Raw genomic sequence first — 19,896 nt, 5'->3', positions numbered from 1 at the left:
TCATACTGTCAATTATTTACATATCATTTATATCATATTAAATATTGTAAGTAATCTAGAGGTGCTTTAAAGTATACAGGAGTATGTATGTAGGTTATATGCAAATACTGTGCTGTTTTTATATTAAGGGGCTTGTGCATCCACAGAGTTTGGTATCCAGGGGGTCCTGGAACCAATCCCCTGAAGATACCAAGGGATGACTGTGCTGCTACATTCTATTTATCTCACAAAATCTGGCCCAATTTCAAGAGGAAAGGAAACTGGGTGGGAAACCTCTGGGTGGGAGAGTAACAAGTTTCTAAAGCATGTGAGGCCAGAAATATTGCCATGGTCAGTTTTGAAAAATGGAATATGCCACATCATTGCTAAGGCTAATTGAGAAGAACTAAAGTGCATAGAGTCAGACTATGGTGGTCTTAAGCCCATGGATGGGATCCAAGGTCAATTCAGCTGTAGGAAGCTGAGAAGATGTGCGGGGAGCGAGCTCCGCCCCTGGCAAAGGTCATGAGGAAGGAGGCTTGGCATACGCAAAGGCGGGATCAAGCCTCAGGAGTCTCCCTGGAAATTCTCGAGCAATCTACCCCCAAAACCAGAGTCTGCCTACTTTCTGCTTTGTGCTTTCACCTACACCTCTGACTTTACGGGGGGCTGTCCCCCACTACCTCTCTGAAAAAAGTTAGCTTACAGCTCCAGTTAATAATTCCTGGGTGTGACAGTGTTCAACCTACAAACTCCTTTGGAAATCCTCTAGCCTGCCTGAATAGGTTTTTCCGGCCACATGTGATTGTTCAGAGCCTCCCAACTGTGAGAGGCAGGAGATGTTCTAAACTGTCTAAACACAGATTCTTTTGAGTAGCTAAAAGATTGATTAGAAATTGTATTGGTGAAGGGATTTTCACTTGTTGGGCCAATGTTTGCTGCTAAGTTTCCATATCCCTTACCTGCTGTGTCCCTGGCAGTGTATTGATTAATATAATTGGTGTAAGTAGTAGCTTTAATGTTTGTAACCTGGGACCCTTGAGTTAATTCTTTTTCTTGTTATAGCCCACCACACCTTTGCTCTGTAGGAATGCAACTTTATCTAATGCTTTTGGAGGGTGGCTCCTGACCAATCACTTTTAGAGAAAAATAAGTTTTCTGAAGAAAAGGTCTTAAAATGTTAACAGGCCTCCGGGCCAGAAGATGATGCAAATCACCTAAGCTTTTGCATATGATAAGTTTGCAGGAAGAAAGCCTGGTTTGCTGCAAGACTCTACCCCTTCCCCCATTATCCTCTATGCATAACTTAAGGTATAAAAACTACTTTGGAAAATAAAGTGCGGGCCTTGTTCACCGAAACTTGGTCTCACCATGTCGTTCTTTCTCTTACCTTCTGGCTGAATTATTCAGCCTCTTTTCTACACTGAATTTCCTCACTGAGCTATCCTTATTTCAACCGCTTTTCTCCACTAAATTTCCTCACTGAGCTATCCTCATTCTATTACTCTTTATATCCTTAATTAACATTTAATTAAGCAATTGTTTCCTGATCTTCGCCTACGCCGTCTCTCCTTCGAATACCCTGGATCAACCGGGGCTGGTCCCCGGCAAAGATGAGTCAATTGCTCATAACTTGGAGAGGAGCTTAGACTTTTATATTTTTAACTAAAAGAACTCACTTCCAAGCTCACCACCCACTCTCCCTACCACCATAAAAAAAGAGCCCACCCTAATCAATTTCTTGTGTCTATTGAGCATTCTGCCCAATGTCTCCAAGTATAGCAATGGATCTTTACTGCCTTCTTTGAGTGGGACAATATCAAGTGTCATGAAAATAATTTTTATGAGCAAATAGCAGCATCTTGTTCCCACTCATAATTTTATAAATGAAGTGGTTATTAATTACCAACTCATTTTATACAGGCAGAAAAATTAAGAAAATATATGAAGTCATGTTACATACAGGTAAAAGAAAGTCTTACTTTGTGTCCTTATTTCCTCCCAGAAATTGAAGAAGAGATGTAACAGATTGATATATGACACGCTGCAAGAACCCTGACACACTAAATGAGGAATAGGGATGGGGCCGCTGTACAAACTGGTGAATGACACTCAGAAATTACCTGAATAATTCCTTGACTTTGTGATGCCAAGTTTCCCTGGCCCTCACTAGCTCATTGACTCTTGGCAGCCTGCCCCTTACAACTCCTTGAACCCTGTTCCATCACCACCCTGAGTGTCATGGGTGAGCCCAGGAATGCGGGTGGGAGAGGAGGATGGCTGTTGTGTTTATAGATAGTTCTCTCATAGTCTACCTCCTTTCTATGAAAATACTCGTTTATACACCAACATCATTATCTACCTATCTTTCCCAAACAGCAAGACCCCTCACAGGCCCTGTGCTGTGTGACATGTGAAGCACAGGAGGATAAATCTCTGCTAACCACCCCATCACATGCAGCCACTCTACCTCTCACCAGAACTCCAGTAAACAAATTCCTTTGGTTTCCCCCTCCATCATCCTGGCACATATCAAGAGACTGGACTAGAAATTGAAGGCAGAGATAAGTGCCTCTATACTCTTTGTCCCTTGGCCACCCCACAGACATCACTCATGTTTTCTGCTATGCTCATCTAAGTGGGATTCCCAATATGGGCTCAGTATTGGACATCTATTATAAATACTCCATTTTGCAACTCTTTTAAGTCTTTGCAGTGTTCTCTAAAGGTCATGCAGGGTCATGAGTGGTGATGAGATTTGGTGAGTTAGGCAGGACTCATGGCCTGGAAGAAGACTCTTAATTGTGGACTCAAAGATTACTCTATGGGGAAAAAAAGGTTGGAAACAAGGACAAGGCAGAGATGGGACTTCTGGAGAATGAAACTAAAGCCTGATAAAATTAGTAGGAACCAGTCACTGAATAATAACTTCCATTTCCCATCAGACCCATTGACTTTCATCATTGAAGAGCTAGATAGGGATAGAAGTAGGATTATTAAGTATGAAAGTTAAACATAAATTTTATTGTATCTCTTCTTGATTTAAATCTTTTGGTAGTTCCCCATTGTCTTCTGAATAAAAGCATAAATTCCTAAACATGGCATATAAGGACCTCCCTAATCAATTTCTTTTTTTTTTTTTTTTTCAATTTCTTACCTAACTTTTTAGCTTCATCTCCTGAACTAGTCATCTAGGGCTGCCATAATAAAGTACCATAGTTTGGGTTGACTAAATAAAATAAATTTATTTTCTAATGATTCTGGAAGCCAGAAAGCCAAGGTCAAGGCCAAGTCATGATTGGTTCTTCTTGAGGCCTTTCTGCTTGGTTTATAGATGGCCCTTTTCTCCTTGTGCCCCGACATGGTTTTTTCTCACTGTGTATCTGTACTAATTTCCTTTTATGATAGGGACAGTAGCCACATTGAATTAGGGCTCAGCATAATGACCTCATTTAACCTTAATTACCTTTTGAATTCTTTGCGCACATATTGTTATGGTGTTGGAAAGCTTAATAAGTCTACTGAATGCTAAATTGCTTCAGTCATGTCCAAATCTTTGCAACCCTATGGACTGTAGCTTGCCAGGTTCCTCTGTCCATGGGATTTCACAGGCAAGAATTCTGGAGTGGGTTGGCATTCTTCTCCAGGAGATCTTCCCAAGCCAGGGATCCAACCCAGGTCTCTTTGTGTCTCCTGCATTGGCAGGTGGGTTCTTTGCCATTAGCGCCACCTGTAAAGTCTCAATAAATCTACTAAGCTCAGCTTTTTTGAAAACTTCCACTGCACCTGTCTTCCTCAGGTTATGTTCTCAAAGAACCTTCTGTAAAGTTCTATCATGTTGTCTATCACTTGAAATTGTAGTAAGCTATTACCTTTCCTCCTAGCCCATAGAGGTAACAAAGGTGTGTTTAAGGTCTTCCTGCATATAGTAGATATCTCACACCTTTTTAAAGGGTGAATGAAAGTCTGTTACTACTTTCTGTACAATAGCTGGGAGACAATGATTAAATTAAGGAGAGGGTCCATTAGCATTATTCTAATCTCCATTTTTTTTCTTTGTCCAGGGCCAGGATAAGTGCTACAAGGAATAGAGGTAAAATGTTGCCATTAAATGCAGAGTCTGGTGACTGAGGGTATGGTAGGGTTCAAGCCTCATGGAGGCAGGAGCAGCATGAGCTCAGAGTAGGCAAGTCTGGGTCCTCATGGTGGATCTACTCCCCAGCTCTGCTTACTTTGTGCCTGCAGGTAAATTTCTTGACTTCGCTAAACTTAGTTTCCTCATAATATAAGTAGTATTAATATTGCCTATTTTGAGTTCGTGTTGTGAGAATTCAATGAGATACTTTACACAAATATGTAAAGTAATCATTATTTAGCCTTTGAAAATGTTTTGATGAAATAAGCTCTAATGACATAAAAACTTTCTAATATTTAATGTGAAGACAATAAAATTGTTAAATATATTATAGGAACTCAATTATATATCAGACATTAAACATGTGTATACACAAATACAGACATTTAGGAAAAAAAGAGCGAATATTCCCTTATGTTTGTTGATTCTTACAAGGAGTAGACATCATGATGGAATTAGGAATGTAAGTACTCTGTTTGTTGGGTGAGTGAAAGACAAAAGGAGGAGGAAGCAGTATGGGGCAGAAATAGCCTTTAGACCTCTATGCAGATCTGATATGTGTGACGTGGGAGAGTGGAGAAAGTCCTCATCACAAAGCAGATTTGACTGTCTCTGCCAACCCAAGAGGGAGCTCCAGAGCAAAGATTGACCTTTAGAGAGGTTCCATGTTGGGCAGAGAGGAGATACCCAGCGTCCGAGGTCAAGGGCAGCGGCCTGGAGGAGCTACCCCACGCCCCCACGCCCAGGGCCAGGGGTGGAGCCGGAAGGAGCAACCGCACGCCTTAGGCCAGGGGCGGTGGCCAGGAGGACCAACCCCACACCGTGGCTGCGTGGGCATAGGAGGGCCTAGAGGAGCTATCACACATTGAAGGTCAGGAAGGGCGGTGGTGAGGAGATACCCCTCTTTCAAGGTAAGGATCATTGGCTGGGCTTTGCTGGAGCAGCCGTGAAGAGATACCCCATGCCCAGGGTAAGAGAAACCCAAGTAAGACGGTAAGTGTTGCAAGAGGGCATCAGAGGGCAGACACTGAAACCATACTCACAGAAAACTAGTCAATCTAATCACACTAGGACCACAGTCTTGTCTAATTCAATGAAACTAAGCCATGTCCGTGGGGCAACCCAAGATGGGCGGGTCATGGTGGAGAGATCTGACAGAATATGGTCCACTGGAGAAGGGAATGGCAAACCACTTCAGTATTCTTGCCTTGAGAACCCCATGAATAGTATGAAAAGGCAAATGATAGGATACTGAAAGAGAAATTCCCCAGGTCAGTAGGTGCCCAATATGCTACTGGAGATCAGTGGAGAAATAACTCCAGAAAGAATGAAGGGATGGAGCCAAAGCAAAAAGAATACCCAGCTGTGGATATGGCTGGTGATAGAAGCAAGGTCCGATGCTGTAAAGAGCAATACTGCATAGGAACCTGGAATGCCAGGTCCATGAATCAAGGCAAATTGGAAGTGGTCAAACAAGAGATGGCAAGAGTGAATGTCAACATTCTAGGAATCAGCGAACTGAAATGGACTGAAATGGGTGAATTTAACTGAGATGACCATTATATCTACTACTGTGGGCAGGAATCCCTCAGAAGAAATGGAGTAGCCATCATGGTCAACAAAAGAGTCCAAAATGCAGTACTTGGATGCAATCTCAAAAACGACAGAATGATCTCTATTTGTTTCCAAGGCAAAGCATCACTACGAACAAAGCTAGTGGAGGTGATAGAATTCCAGTTGAGCTATTCCAAATCCTGAAAGATGATGCTGTTAAAGTGCTGCACTCAATATGCCAGCAAATTTGGAAAGTTCAGCAGTGGCCACAGGACTGGAAAAGGTCAGTTTTCATTCCAATCCCAAAGAAAGGCAATGCCAAAGAATGCTCAAACTACCGCACAATTGCACTCATCTCACATGCTAGTAAAGTAATGCTCAAAATTCTCCAAGCCAGGCTTCAGCAATAGGTGAACCATGAACTTCCAGATATTCAAGCTGGTTTTAGAAAAGGCAGAGGAACCAGAGATCAAATTGCCAACATTCGCTGGATCATGGAAAAAGCAAGAGAGTTCCAGAAAAACATCTATTTCTGCTCTATTGACTATGCCAAAGCCTTTGACTATGTGGATCACAATCAACTGTGGAAAATTCTGAAAGAGATGGGAATACCAGACCACCTGATCTGCCCTTGAGAAATTTGTATGCAGGTTAGGAAGCAACAGTTAGAACTGGACATGGAACAACAGACTGGTTCCAAATAGGAAAAGGAGTACGTCAAGGCTGTATATTGTCACCCTGTTTATTTAACTTCTATGCAGAGTACATCATGAGAAACGCTGAACTGGAAGAAACATGAGCTGGAATCAAGATTGCTGGGAGAAATATCAATAAGCTCAGATATGCAGATGACACCACCCTTATGGCAGAAAGTGAAGAGGAACTCAAAAACCTCTTGATGAAAGTGAAGGTGGAGAGTGAAAAAGTTGGCTTAAAGCTCAACATTCAGAAAACGAAGATCATGGCATCTGGTCCCATCACTTCATGGGAAATAGATGGAGAAACAGTGGAAAACAGTGTCAGACTTTATTTTTCTGGGCTCCAAAATGACTGCAGATGGTGACTGCAGCCATGAAATTAAAAGATGCTTACTCCTTGGAAGGAAAGTTATGACCAACCTAGATAGCATTATTCAAAAGCAGAGACATTACTTTGACAACAAAGGTCCGTCTAGTCAAGGCTATGGTTTTTCCTGTGGTCATGTACGGATGTGAGAGTTGGACTGTGAAGAAGGCTGAGTGCCGAAAAATTGATGCTTTTGAAGTGTGGTGTTGGAGAAGACTCTTGAGAGTCCCTTGACTGCAAGGAGATCCAACCAGTCCATTCTGAAGGAGATCAGCCCTGGGATTGGAGAAGGCAATGGCACCCCACTCCAGTACTCTTGCCTGGAAAATCCCATGGATGGAGGAGCCTGGTAGGCTGCAGGCCATGGGGTCACTAAGATTCGGATACGACTGAGCGACTTCACTTTCACTTTTCACTTTCATGCATTGGAGAAGGAAATGGCAACCCACTCCAGTGTTCTTGCCTGGAGAATCCCAGGGACGGGGGAGCCTGGTAGGCTACCGTCTATGGGGTCACACAGAGTCAGACATGACTGAAGTGACTTAGCATAGTGTAGCGTAGCCCTGGGATTTCTTTGGAAGGAATGATGCTAAAGCTGAAACTCCAGTACTTTGGCCACCTCATGCGAAGGGTTGACTCATTGGAAAAGACTCTGATGCTGGGAGGGATTGGGGGCAAGAGGAGAAGGGGACGACAGAGGATGAGATGGCTGGATGGCATCACTGACTCAATGGACGTGAGTCTGAGTGAACTCCGGGATTTGGTGATGGACAGGGAGGCCTGGTGTGCTGCAATTCATGGGTCGCAATGAGTCGGACACGACTGAGACTGATCTGGTCTGATCTGAACCTATGTCAGGCAGTATTAGCGAAGGAATTAGTACCTCCACCATGCTCTGCTATTGGCTGCGAGAATGGCCTGAGCTGCAAAACTGAGGAGGATCCCCATGTGTTAGGGGCTGGAGGCTGGCTGCTAACTGCATTCCTTGCAGCTGCACTGAGAGGTCTTTCTTGAAGGGAGATTCAAGTGACCTTCATAACTGCTACACCAATTATTCTTATTTGTTTTTCAAGTATATAGTACAGTTTATTACTATAGTCATTATGCTGTACATTAGATCCCAAGTGGTTCTTGGTTTATAACTAGAAGTTTGCAGTCTTTGACCAACATATCTCCTTTCCCCCCAAACCCCCAGCCTCTGATAAGCACCATTCTCTATTTCTATGAATTGGCCTATTTTAGATTCCACATATAAGTGTTACCATACAGTATTTGTCTTTCTCTGTCTTGTTTTATTTAGCAAAATGTCCTCGAGGTCTGCTTGTGTTTATTGCAAATGGCAGGATGTCCTTCTTTCTCATGGCTGAATAATATTCCATTGCATATATGCAGCTACTCCTGGGTAACTGTGGGGGATTGTTTCCAGGACCTGCTGCAAATACCAAAATCCACAGATGCTAAAGTCCTATAGCCAGCCTTCCATATCCCTGGTTCTGTCTCCGTGGATTCAACCAAACTTTGACCATATTTGTTGAAAAAAATCTGAATATAAATGGATCCGCATGGTTAAAACTCATGTCATTCAGGACCAACTGTATTTACCACATATTATATACCACATCAGGTGTATTATACTACAGATGAATCTTTATCCATTCACATGTATTAATTTTTAAGGAAAGAAAGGATTATTTCCATTTCCTTCCTCATCTGTATTTTCAAAATCCCTTATACTTTTTCATTCATCCTTTAATCAGAAATATATTTTAAATTAAGCCCAGATGGGGGAAAAATAACTTTTGAACTTCTGTTCTAAGTACTAAGATAACCTGTAGTGCTAGAAAAGCAGTAGTTTTAATAATGTTGTATGTAAAGATAGTATTTTATTAATTGTGTCTTATATACCAGTCAGTATATTAAGTGCTTAATCTGTATTTTCCTATTTAGTCCTTGCAATTGTATTATTTTTCCCACTTCATCTGTCCATAGCTGGATGGACTATGATATATATATATATCTATATAGATATATATATGGAGAGAGAGAGTCAGGTTATACAGTATAACCTGACTTGGGTTAGGTTAGAGAAGAACTGTATTGGATCCACTATGCCGCATGTGCTCACTTGCTCAGTCATATACAACTCTTTGAGCCCCATGGACAGTAGCCCGCCAGGCTCCTCTGTCCATGGAATTTTGCAGGCAAGAATACTGGAGTAGGGTGCCATTTCCTACTCCAGGTTACCTTCTTGACCCAGGGATCAAACCCACACTTGATCCTGTGTCTCCTGCATTGGCAAGCAGATCCTTTACTACTAGCATCACATGGGAAGCCATGTTGGATGGACATATGGGGCAGCTACAGAGTCTGCAGGAGGGCTGGTGGATGAGGTAGGGACCTGGTTCCCCAGGGATGGAAGAAGGTAGCCTGCTCAGGTGTTGTCTAAGGCTCCTGGATTCTCCAGGCTGCTCCTGCTGTGCATTTGGCACCATCCATTTCTCATCTCTCCTTTTATGTATGCCCTCCTCCCTCCAGAGGCAAAGCCTCAGCAGGAAGAATTGTTGGCCACATGCTGCAGTCTTAACCAGCAGGATGGGAGGTTGGGGTTGAGAGGGTGTCTGACTTCTTTGGCCTCCATAGTGGGAAGTGGTGGATAAAATCTACCATACAAGTGGCAGATTCCTCAGAAGGAAGAAAAGAACCTTTGTGTGATGCCAGCTGGAAAAAAAGGAAAGGAGGGAGGGAGAGAGAAAGAGAAAGAACGTAAGATGAAAGAATAGAGAGAAAAAAGAAGTGGAGGAAAAAAATAGAAAAACTTCCCCTGTTCCTATATTATAGGTGAGGTTACAGAAGTTAAATATAATAATCCTACAGAAGATAAGTAAAAGAGCCAAGATTCAACACCAGGCAGCCCAATTTCAAATTTTGTGCTTTTAATCACGCTCCTGTTCTTGCACCCCAGACTCTGACAAGCCAGAAACAAGAAGAGAATGCACAAAATACTGATTTCTGCTTTCTCAAGGTCACCTTACCTCCCAGACACTGGAGCATTACAGACTGAGTTCATAACTGCATACTAGTTCCATCTGAGCACTATCTCTGCTCCTTCCAGAAAGTTTGTACTCACTGAGAAAACAAAGCCTCCTATACACTTGATGCAAGCCAGAAAGAAAAAAAAAAAAAAAGAAATAGGCTGATCCCAACTGCAGACTGGGCTATTTTAAAGTAAAGCGAACATGCTGAGAAGCAACTTATCTTAGGTCTAGCTCACCGCCCTTCTTTCTGTCCCCTGTTTTCTGGAGCAAAAGCCAGCTGGGACTGTTGTTTTAATATCTCAACTATGGTTCTTGTGTGAGCTACAAAAAAAAAAAGAAAAGAAAAGGCTTTTTTTTCCTTTAAAGAATAAGACTTACTTTGGGATTTTATTTTTCACATTGATACAGTAATCTAGGTTCCTGAAGTGTTTAAACTAAATGCTCAATTTTCTGAAATGAGATCTGCCACTTGGGCAGTGACTTGTAAGTTTTACAAAAATATTCTTTGTCTCTTTCACTTATTCAGTGTATTGCTTCCTATAGATTTTTCATTAAGGATTCCTATTTGTCACTTTCTATCTCTCAGTTTCCTGGACATTTATGTCATTAAGAGACTGATGCTGGTCATTTGAATTCCTCACTCATTTCTAAAAGACACTTTTATTATATCTATTCCACATAGATCACACTTTGCTCACCACCATGAGGTTCCAGAAATAACAGAATTGTTCCTGCGGTACTCAAACCTTTAGATGGCAACTAAAATGGGGATCCAAACAATCATCCAGAAATTGGGGTGATGAATGCCTTGGAGGGATGAACATTATGACATGGTAGAAAGTGTTCCTGCTTTGAGTTCAGGAGTGTTGGGTCTCCTGCCCATAATGTACTGGGTTGGCCAAAAAGTTCATCAGGTTTTTCAGTAACCAGCTGAGCCTCAAGGGAAACCCAAGAATGCTGGAGTGGGTAGCCTATCCCTTCTCCAGCAGATCTTCCCAACCCAGGGTCTCTTGCATTGCGGGCAGATTCTTTACCAACTGAGCTATCAGGGAAGCCCTTTTCAATAATATCTTATGGAAAAACTTGAACAAACATTTTGGCCAATTCAATATAAACTATGTGACCTTAGGCAAGTAATGTATTCTTTCTGAGCCTTGATTTCCTTGTAAGTGCGAATACTAAATTGTGCTTCTCTGGATGGCTGTAAAGTTCACGCTGGATAATGTGCATGAATGAGCTTGGAACTGGCCAATGAAATATAAATGATGATATTTTTGTTGCTGTGGACAGTCTGGAAATGGTCTTGGAAGTTGGAAGAGTAAATTTCAAGGCTTGCTGCCTCTCAAAAAATACCAAATTTTCTTTTGACAGACCTGAAACAGGCCTCCCCAAGGCAGAGGCCTAACGTTCAAGGGCAGGGGGCCTTCTTTGCTGTCAGACAGCAGGGTGCTCCCCAGCTGGTTCCTGGACAACACACCAATGCACCTTGACCAAAGCAGAACAATAGTGTGCTCTGCCCACACTATGGCTGAGTAATTGTTAGCTCACGTCATTTCTGGGAGCACTGCCGTGCCAAGTGAAAGCTGAGGAGGAGATGGCTGCTTAACAATTTATGTTCTCGAGACTCCCCAGGTGGCCCAGTGGTTAAGACTTTGCCTTCCAATTCAGGGGCTATAAGTTCAATCCCTGGTTGGGGAGCCAAGATCCATATCCATCTTGCCAAAAAAAACAAAACATAAAATAGAAAAAATATTGTAACAAATTCAATAAAGACTTTAAAACCTGTCCACATCAAAATAACCTTCAAAAAAATTTGTGTTCTTACTTTCTGCTCTTTACTTCATATCCTTTATCACAAATTAGAATCATGCTTATTTTGTGAAAAAAATGTTTAGTGTTGATCTCTATTTGTACATTATAAGTTCACTGAAAACATGAAAGAGGTCTATTTTTATTAACAGCTCTTTTGTTCTCAGCACCACAGCAAGTATCTGTCATAAAGTAGTGACTTAAGAATTTAGTGAATAAGTTTATGAATAATAGAGTATTCTTGGGAATTTAGTAATCATATGTGGTATCACAGTGACTGTTATCTTGTGTAGGAATATTTTAGCATCCTGTAAGAGTGGAATCACAGGAGAGGGAATTAAGGATTGATATGCATACACAGTTCCATAGAAATGTTGTATTTTTTCCATTTCATATTTAGTCAGTTATTTGAGTAGCTAATATTGACTGAGATAGTGTATAAAAATATATTTTGTTTTTCCTTTTTAATTTCTAAAGAATAATACAGCAATGAAGCATTCAAGCTTTGCTTCTTTCTTCAGAGGTCCTTTGGGAACACTGTACCATGAGAGCCCAGAATCTCAGGGACACCATTGCATAAATAGGTGAATGACATTCATCTCTGTAGTGAAGAAAGGCACCAGCAGAGAAACAGCTGGGAGCCATTTTTGAGGCATGCATAAACATTTCCCAACTCACTTCCCTTTTTCCATATTCAGACAATTCATGCAGCTAATGACAAACATAAATTTTGGAGAGCTGTTTTCTGCAAGACATTTCCAGAGACTATCTATAATTTACCTCATCAGGCAAGAAGTATGAATTTTCTTTTATTTTTAGTTGTTAAGAACAAAAAAATGCTTTCTTAAATTCACTCTGGCATTGATTGGGAAGAAAAATGAATTTTAGCAGCTCTGAGATCCATTCTCCCCCAACCATCCCTATTAAAAACCAATCAGAAATTCAGAATTATGGTTGTTACAGGAATTGGATTAATCATATGATCATGGCACAATGCTTTGCAGGCCTCAGGCAAGCCTAGTAACTAATGGTTTACAGCTGTCATGGCACTCCAGTGGCGGCTAATAAGAAAAGCTCTAGGATGTCTATTAAAGCAACTGGAGTGCAAAGTAAGAAAACCAAGTTGAGTATTCTGTCAGAGCGAAGGATCTGATTTAGTAGAAAAGCTGGAGTTTCCATGCCACTCAACCAAGAAGGCATTACATAAATAATGCCCAAACATAGCTTGGGCTTCTGTGAAAATGCAAATGGATGTGAGGAGAAGGGAGGGCAACATGTCAGGAAGGATTCTCCGACTCAATGGACATGAGTTTGAGAAAACTCCAGGAGATAGTGAAGGACAAGGGAAGCCTGGTATGCTGCAGTTCATGGGGTTGCAAAGAGTTGGATGTGACTTAGTGACTGAACAACAATACAGATAATAGCTCTGCCCATTTGGAGATAAGCATGCTTATTTTTTAAATGCTATGAGGATTTTTCATGCCTTTGAAATAATTTTCCATATATGGATAAAGCTGAAGCTATGCATTCACATGCTTATCAAGCACAAGGAGTGTGCCTGCTACTATGTTAGCCATTGAAGACCAAAATTTGGTCTTTGGTCTTAGAAACTCAGAGGATAATGAAAGAGAATGTAAACAAATACTACAGCATTTGAAAGACTAAACCAAGTGCTTCATAGAGGGAAGAGGCATGTCTTCATCTTTACATATTTTTAGCTTTTAGTCCACTGCCTGGCACGTATATTCAGTGCTTCATAAACACTGAAATTGCTGAGAACTGAGATATGATTATAGAGCTTTATAATATAGGAGTTCAACTTTCCAGAGGAAGTGAATTTTGACAGATTTGTTAATAACACAGGCTAGGCAGGCAAAGAAAGAGACCATGAACATTCTAGGCAGTGGGAAAAATGTGTCCGAGAGAGTGGAGTGATTGAGAGTGTGCTAATTTCCTAGAATTGCAAAACAGTATTTTTAATGTCTGCAGGACAAGATGAGTGGTGAGGAATGATCAGATGTGGGGCTGGACAGGGTACAGGGATCAGACCTTGGAGAATGTCAGGCTAATGAGCTTGAATTTTAATCTTGAGGTGATGAAAAACCATCGAAGCATTTTAAGCAGGAAACTGACATGCCTGGATTTACAGTATTAAAAGACCACAATGATCACTTTATACTAAAAGGTTCTCTGATGGCTCAGATGACAAAGAATCCACCTGCATTGTGGGAGATCAGGGTTCAATCCCTGGGTCAGGAAGATCCCCTGCAGAAGGAAAAGTTACCCACTCCAATATTCTTCCCTATAGAATTCCATAGACAGAGGAACCCAGTGGGCTATAGTCAATGGGATTGCAAAGAGGCAGACGTGATTGAATAACTAACATTTTCATCATAGCTTTGGACTTCCCCAGTGGCTCAGTGATAAAGAATCTGCCTGCAATACAGAAGCTGCAGGAGATACAGGTTCAACCCCTGGTGTCTGGAAGATCCCTTGGAGGAGGAAATAGCAGCCCATTCCAGAATTCTTGGGTTTCCCAGGTGGCGCTAGTGGTAAAGTAACCACATGTCAATGCAGGAGAAATAAGAGACATGGGCTCCATCTTTGGGTAGGGAAGATCCCCTGGAGGAGGGCATGGCAACCCACTCCAGCATTCTTGCCTGGAGAATCTCATGGACAGAGGAGTCTGGAGGGCTACAATCCATAGAATCGCAAAGAGTTGGACAAGACAAGTGACTTAGCATGCATGCACATGTCATAGCTTTATGAAGGATCATTTAGAGGGGCAATAAAATTTCAGGCAGAGTGTGATTGAGAGGCTTTGGAATATTTCAACAAAAATTGATGGGGACTTGATAATGACAGTGGCTGTGAAGATGGAGATATGTTGACTAAATTGAAAGATATATAGGAGGTAGAGCTGGCACACTTGGTGATTATATGCAAAATGAGAAAGGAAAATGTGTCAGGAAAGGTGCTCAGGGTTAAGACATGAGCACCTAGGAGAGGGATAACACCTTTTATTGACCAAGGTGCTGAGCACTGAAAGGGAGAGATTTGGCTGAGATAGATAATAGTGCTTCTCTTTCTATATGATGAACTTAAGGGTCTGGGGAAATTCAAATGGAGATACCAAGTAGGTTGTTGAATATTTGGGTATATAGATTATATATCAAAACAGAGTTCTGGATTGATGACGCAACTTTGAGAGTCACTGACTTGTGTGACTTGCAACTGAAGCATAGGTACTAGATGAGATGATATAGAAGAGAAGATGGAATGAGAGGAGAGTCTTCAGAGGAAAAAGTAAAGTTCCTTTAAGTAGCTTGTCTCAAATAAGAGGCTGAATAAGTAGGAAAAGAAATAAGAAAATGGTGAGCATCTAGTATATATCCACTAAAGAAGTAGCACTCAAAAAACAGTAAAGGATCAGTCACCATTTTGTCTCAATAAATATTGCTTAAATTCACATTTATTGTCTCCAACATTCAGCATTCCCACATCATAAGCATACCAGAAATGTACATTATAAAATTCAATGCAAGTGGCACAAAATGTACCTGTTCAATGATAATATCATAACAGAAGAGCCCCAGAGAGAAATATCTCTCATTTGGGAATCAGAAATTGTAATTCTCTCCTGCCTTTTCTGTTAAAATTCCTGCTGCGTGTTTTGGGTTATGTGCTGTGGTGGTGATGGGGGTAGAGTGGATGGAGTCTAAGAAGAGGTACAGTTAAAAAGTAGAAAGATTTAAGTTTTGTATGTCTTTGAAAAAGTGTACTCTTTGCAAAGGATATATTGGTTTGTTTTAGCTATGTCTGAAGTGGTGGTGGGCACCACATGAGCAAAATTTCTGACATCACTTCAGACACTGGGGTTTTATAGCCTTTCTTTAAATCTGCTTTTTGAGGGTCTGTTTTTATAATGCTCTTTCTATAATTAACTTTTGTTATTTTGATGATGTAAAAATCTGCTTTAATAGCCAGTGGGCATTTGCTGTATAATTCAGGGAGCTTAAACTGGGACTCTGTGACAACCTAGAGGGATGGAATGGAGTGAGAGGTGGGAGGGAAGTTCAAGAAGGAGGGGACATATGTATACCTATGGCTGATTCATGTTGATGCAGGGCAGAAACCAACACAATATTGTAAAGCAACTATCCTTCAATTAAAAATAAATACATTTAAAAAAATCCACTTTACTTGTCAGCTTTGGTGCTTCATTTGGTGCCTATACATCCAATTTCAATGGCATTGGCTATCATCTTTAAAATAGCAATCACCAAAATGGATTCAGAGTACCCACCTATTGACTGTGTGCAACTGAAGAGCCTAAAGCAACTAAGGTCAGATCTAGTGTTGGTTAAAAAATTAATTATTCTTCCCTGATTCTATTAAGAAGTAAAATGCTTATTTATCCTTATTTCTGGATGTAAATTTTTAAAATGTTATTATTAGGTATAATTGCTTTACAGTGTTGTGTTAGTTTCTCCTGTACAGCAAAGTGAATCAACTATGTGTATAAATATATTCCCTGCCTCTTGATCCTCCCTCCCACAACCCCACCCACCTAGGACATCATAGAGCACAGAGCTGAGCTCCCTGTGCTATACAGCAGCTTCCCATTAGCTATCTACAAACAATTAAAAAAATTTTTTTGTGTTATATTTATTGGTTTATAGCTGATTAACAATGTCATGACAGTTTCAGGTGCACAGCAGAAAGACTCAGCCATACATATACATGTTAGATATAAACATTTTAATGTATACTTTACCTACAATAATATCAACATAATCTAGATATGCATTAAAATGGAATAGTGAAGGCTTGGAAATAAAAGGGAAGTTCAGTTCAGTTCAGTTGCTCTCTTGTGTCCGACTCTTTGTGACCTCATGAATCGCAGCACACCAGGTCTCCCTGTCCATCACCAACTCCCAGAGTTCACTCAGACTCACGTCCATCGAGTCAGTGATGCCATCCAGCCATCTCATCTTCAGTCGTCCCCTTCTCCTCCTGCCCCCAATCCCTCCAGCATCAGAGTCTTTTCCAATGAGTCAACTCTTTGCGTGAGGTGGCCAGAGTATTGGAGTTTCAGCTTCAGCATCATTCCTTCCAAAGAAATCCCAGGGCTGATCTCCTTCAGAATGGACTGGTTGGATCTCCTTGCAGTCCAAAGGACTCTCAAGAGTCTTCTCCAACACCACAGTTCAAAAGCATCAATTCTCTGGCACTCAGCTTTCTTCACAGTCCAACTCTCACATCCATACATGACCACAGGAAAAACCATAGCCTTGACTAGACAGACCTTTGTTGGCAAAGTAATGTCTCTGCGTTTGAATATGCTATCTAGGTTGGTCATAACTGTCCTTCCAAGGAGTAAGCGTCTTTTAATTTCATGGCTGCAGTAATTTTGGAGCTCAAAAACAGAAAGTCTGACACTGTTTCCACTGTTTCCCCATCTATTTCCCGTGAAGTGATGGGACCAGATGCCGTGATCTTCGTTTTCTGAATGTTGAGCTTTAAGCCAACTTTTTCACTCTCCACTTTCACTTTCATCAAGAGGCTTTTGAGTTCCTCTTCACTTTCTGCCATAAGGGTGGTGTCATCTGCATATCTGAGGTTATTGATATTTCTCCCGGCAATCTTGTTTCCAGCTTGTGTTTCTTCCAGTCCAGCGTTTCTCATGATGTACTCTGCATAGAAGTTAAATAAGCAGGGTGACAATATACAGCCTTGACGTACTCCTTTTCCTATTTGGAATCAGTCTGTTGTTCCATGTCCAGTTCTAACTGTTTACTTTACCTACAATAAAATAGGTAAATAGGTAAACAATAAAAAACAACATAATCTAGATAGGCATTAAAATGGAATAGTGAAGCCTTGGAAATAAAAGGGAAAGAAACCTACAAATCTTCCAGCAAGAAATAAACTCAAATAAAAGCAAGAAATAAAGTTTGGAAAACAATAGTTTTATTTATAAATAAAGCACCATTTAAATTTCCTTCACACTCCCTACTTTGTTGCTTTGCTACTTCATTTCTAGGCAAGGGTTATTTTCTCCATTTTATAGATAAAAATCCTGAAGCAGGCAGAGTAAGTGAATTGACCAAGGTCAGAACTAGAGATCAGAATTCAAACCCAGGTTATCCATAATCACTGGCCAGAAATCATTCCATGGATGATTAATCCATGGAAATAGAGAACTGGTGATTTGCAACTCTGTTATTTAAGAAATGATTGAGAAATGATGCACTTCCAAAATGGACTGCAAGTCTCTGGATTACCATACTTGAAGAAATCTTGTCCAAATAAAGTATTTGTGTTTTTGCATTTGATGTTCATTAATTAAAATTTTCTTAACAATTAGTATATTTCACAGGTGAAATTGAACTCTTCTATTCACAACACTATTGATTAAATAGTGGCAAAAGAGTTCTAATTTAATTGTTTTCTCTTTCAAACAATGCAGTAAGCCAAACTTGCAGTTTCTTTTCTCAGTTGTATTGGTTTCATGAATGTATCTGATATGAATATTTCAGGATTGGGAGTTTATTGAGTTCATAGTGAGGTCACTAACTGCCTGTATGGCCAGGCCATCAGACAGCTGTTACCCTGTTCTCTATACATCCCTTGCCTGACGTTTACCTACACTGTAGTAGTGGGCCTCGCCAATCCTCTTAATTATCGGATCTAATCAGTAACTGCCTACAGGCTTGCTCCGGCCTCAGGTTTCTCTGGTAACTGATGAGCTCACCTGACATTAATTCCCCATATACCTGGTAGAGTCCTTCTTCCCCCTTAGTAGGGAAGATGACTGCCACATCGTGGCTGCCATCTGCCATCCATGGTGGAGTGTTGGCCTGGGACTTTTGCTTCAAATGTGTAAGATTCCCTAGCCAATACATTGTGGGTATCTCTGTTGCTGTCTCTAGGCTCTTCCTTCAGTCTCACAGCTGGGAAATGACAAGACTTGAAGGCCTGCAGGGTGTAGCCCAACATTTTCACTGGAGCATATTTTAATGAACATCTTTTGGTAAGTGACGAACATTTGTCTAGCTGGATGTGAAGATTTTCTTTACACATATATGTTATTGACATATAATATATATGCATTTTACTTACTTATATAAATATGTACATATAGGTAAATAAATTGATAAACATATGTTTATATATATATATAGAGAGAGAGAGAGAGAGAACAGAAACTCAAGGGCTAAATACTGACTCATTCTTTTTTTTATTCTGAAAAATTTATAATTCTTCTAACAGGTCAGTCAGAGCTATTCACAGTTCAGTTCAATCACTCAGTAGTGTCTGACTCTTTGTGACCCCTTAACTGCAGCACACCAGGCTTCCCTGTCCATCACCAACTCTCAAAGCTTACTCAAACTCATGTCCATTGAGTAGGTGATGCCATCCAACCATCTCATCCTCTGTCATCCCCTTCTCCTGCCTTAAATCTTTCAGCATCTTAAAAGACCAGCATCAGGGTCTTTTCTAATGAGTCAGTTCTCATCAGGTGACCAAAGGATTGGAGTTTCAGCTTCAGCATCAATCCTTCCAATGAATATTCAGGATTGATTTCCTTTAGGATGGACTGGTTGGAACTCCTTGCAGCCCAAGTGACTCTCGAGAGTCTTCTCCAACACTTCAGTTTAAAAGCATCAATTCTTCAGTGCTCACCTTTCTTTATAGTCCAAATCACATCCGTCCGTACATGACTACTGGAAAAAACATAGCTTTGACTAGACGGACCTTTGTTGGCAAAGTAACGTCTCTGCTTTTTAATATGCTGTCAAGGTCGGTCATAGCTTTCCTTCCAAGGAACAGGCATCTTTTAATTTCATGGTTGCATTAACCATCTGCAGTGATTTTGGAGCCCCAAAATATAAAGTCTCTCACTATTTCCATTTTTCCCCATCTATTTGCCATGAAGTGATGGTACCAGGTGCCGTGATCTTAGTTTTCTGAATGTTGAGTTTTCAGCCAACTTTTAAACTCTCTTCTTTCACTTTCATCTAGAGGCCCTTTAGTTCCTCTTCACTTTCTGCTGTAAGGGTGGTATCATCTGCATATCTGAGTTATTGATATTTCTCCCAGCAGTCTTGATTTCAGCTTGTGTTTCATCCAGCCTGGCATTTCACATGATATACTCTGCATACAAGTTAAATAGGCAGGGTGACAATATATAACCTTGACGTACTCCTTTCCCTATTTGGAATCAGTCTGTTGTTCCATGTCCAGTTCTAACTGTTGCTTCTTGACCTGCATACAGATTTCTCAGGAGGCAGGTCAGGTGGTCTGGTATTCCCA

This window comes from Bos taurus, chromosome 10, assembly GCF_002263795.3.
Source record: "Bos taurus isolate L1 Dominette 01449 registration number 42190680 breed Hereford chromosome 10, ARS-UCD2.0, whole genome shotgun sequence".
In the NCBI taxonomy this organism is placed as follows: Eukaryota; Metazoa; Chordata; class Mammalia; order Artiodactyla; family Bovidae; genus Bos; species Bos taurus.
This window is presented reverse-complemented; position numbering follows the sequence as displayed.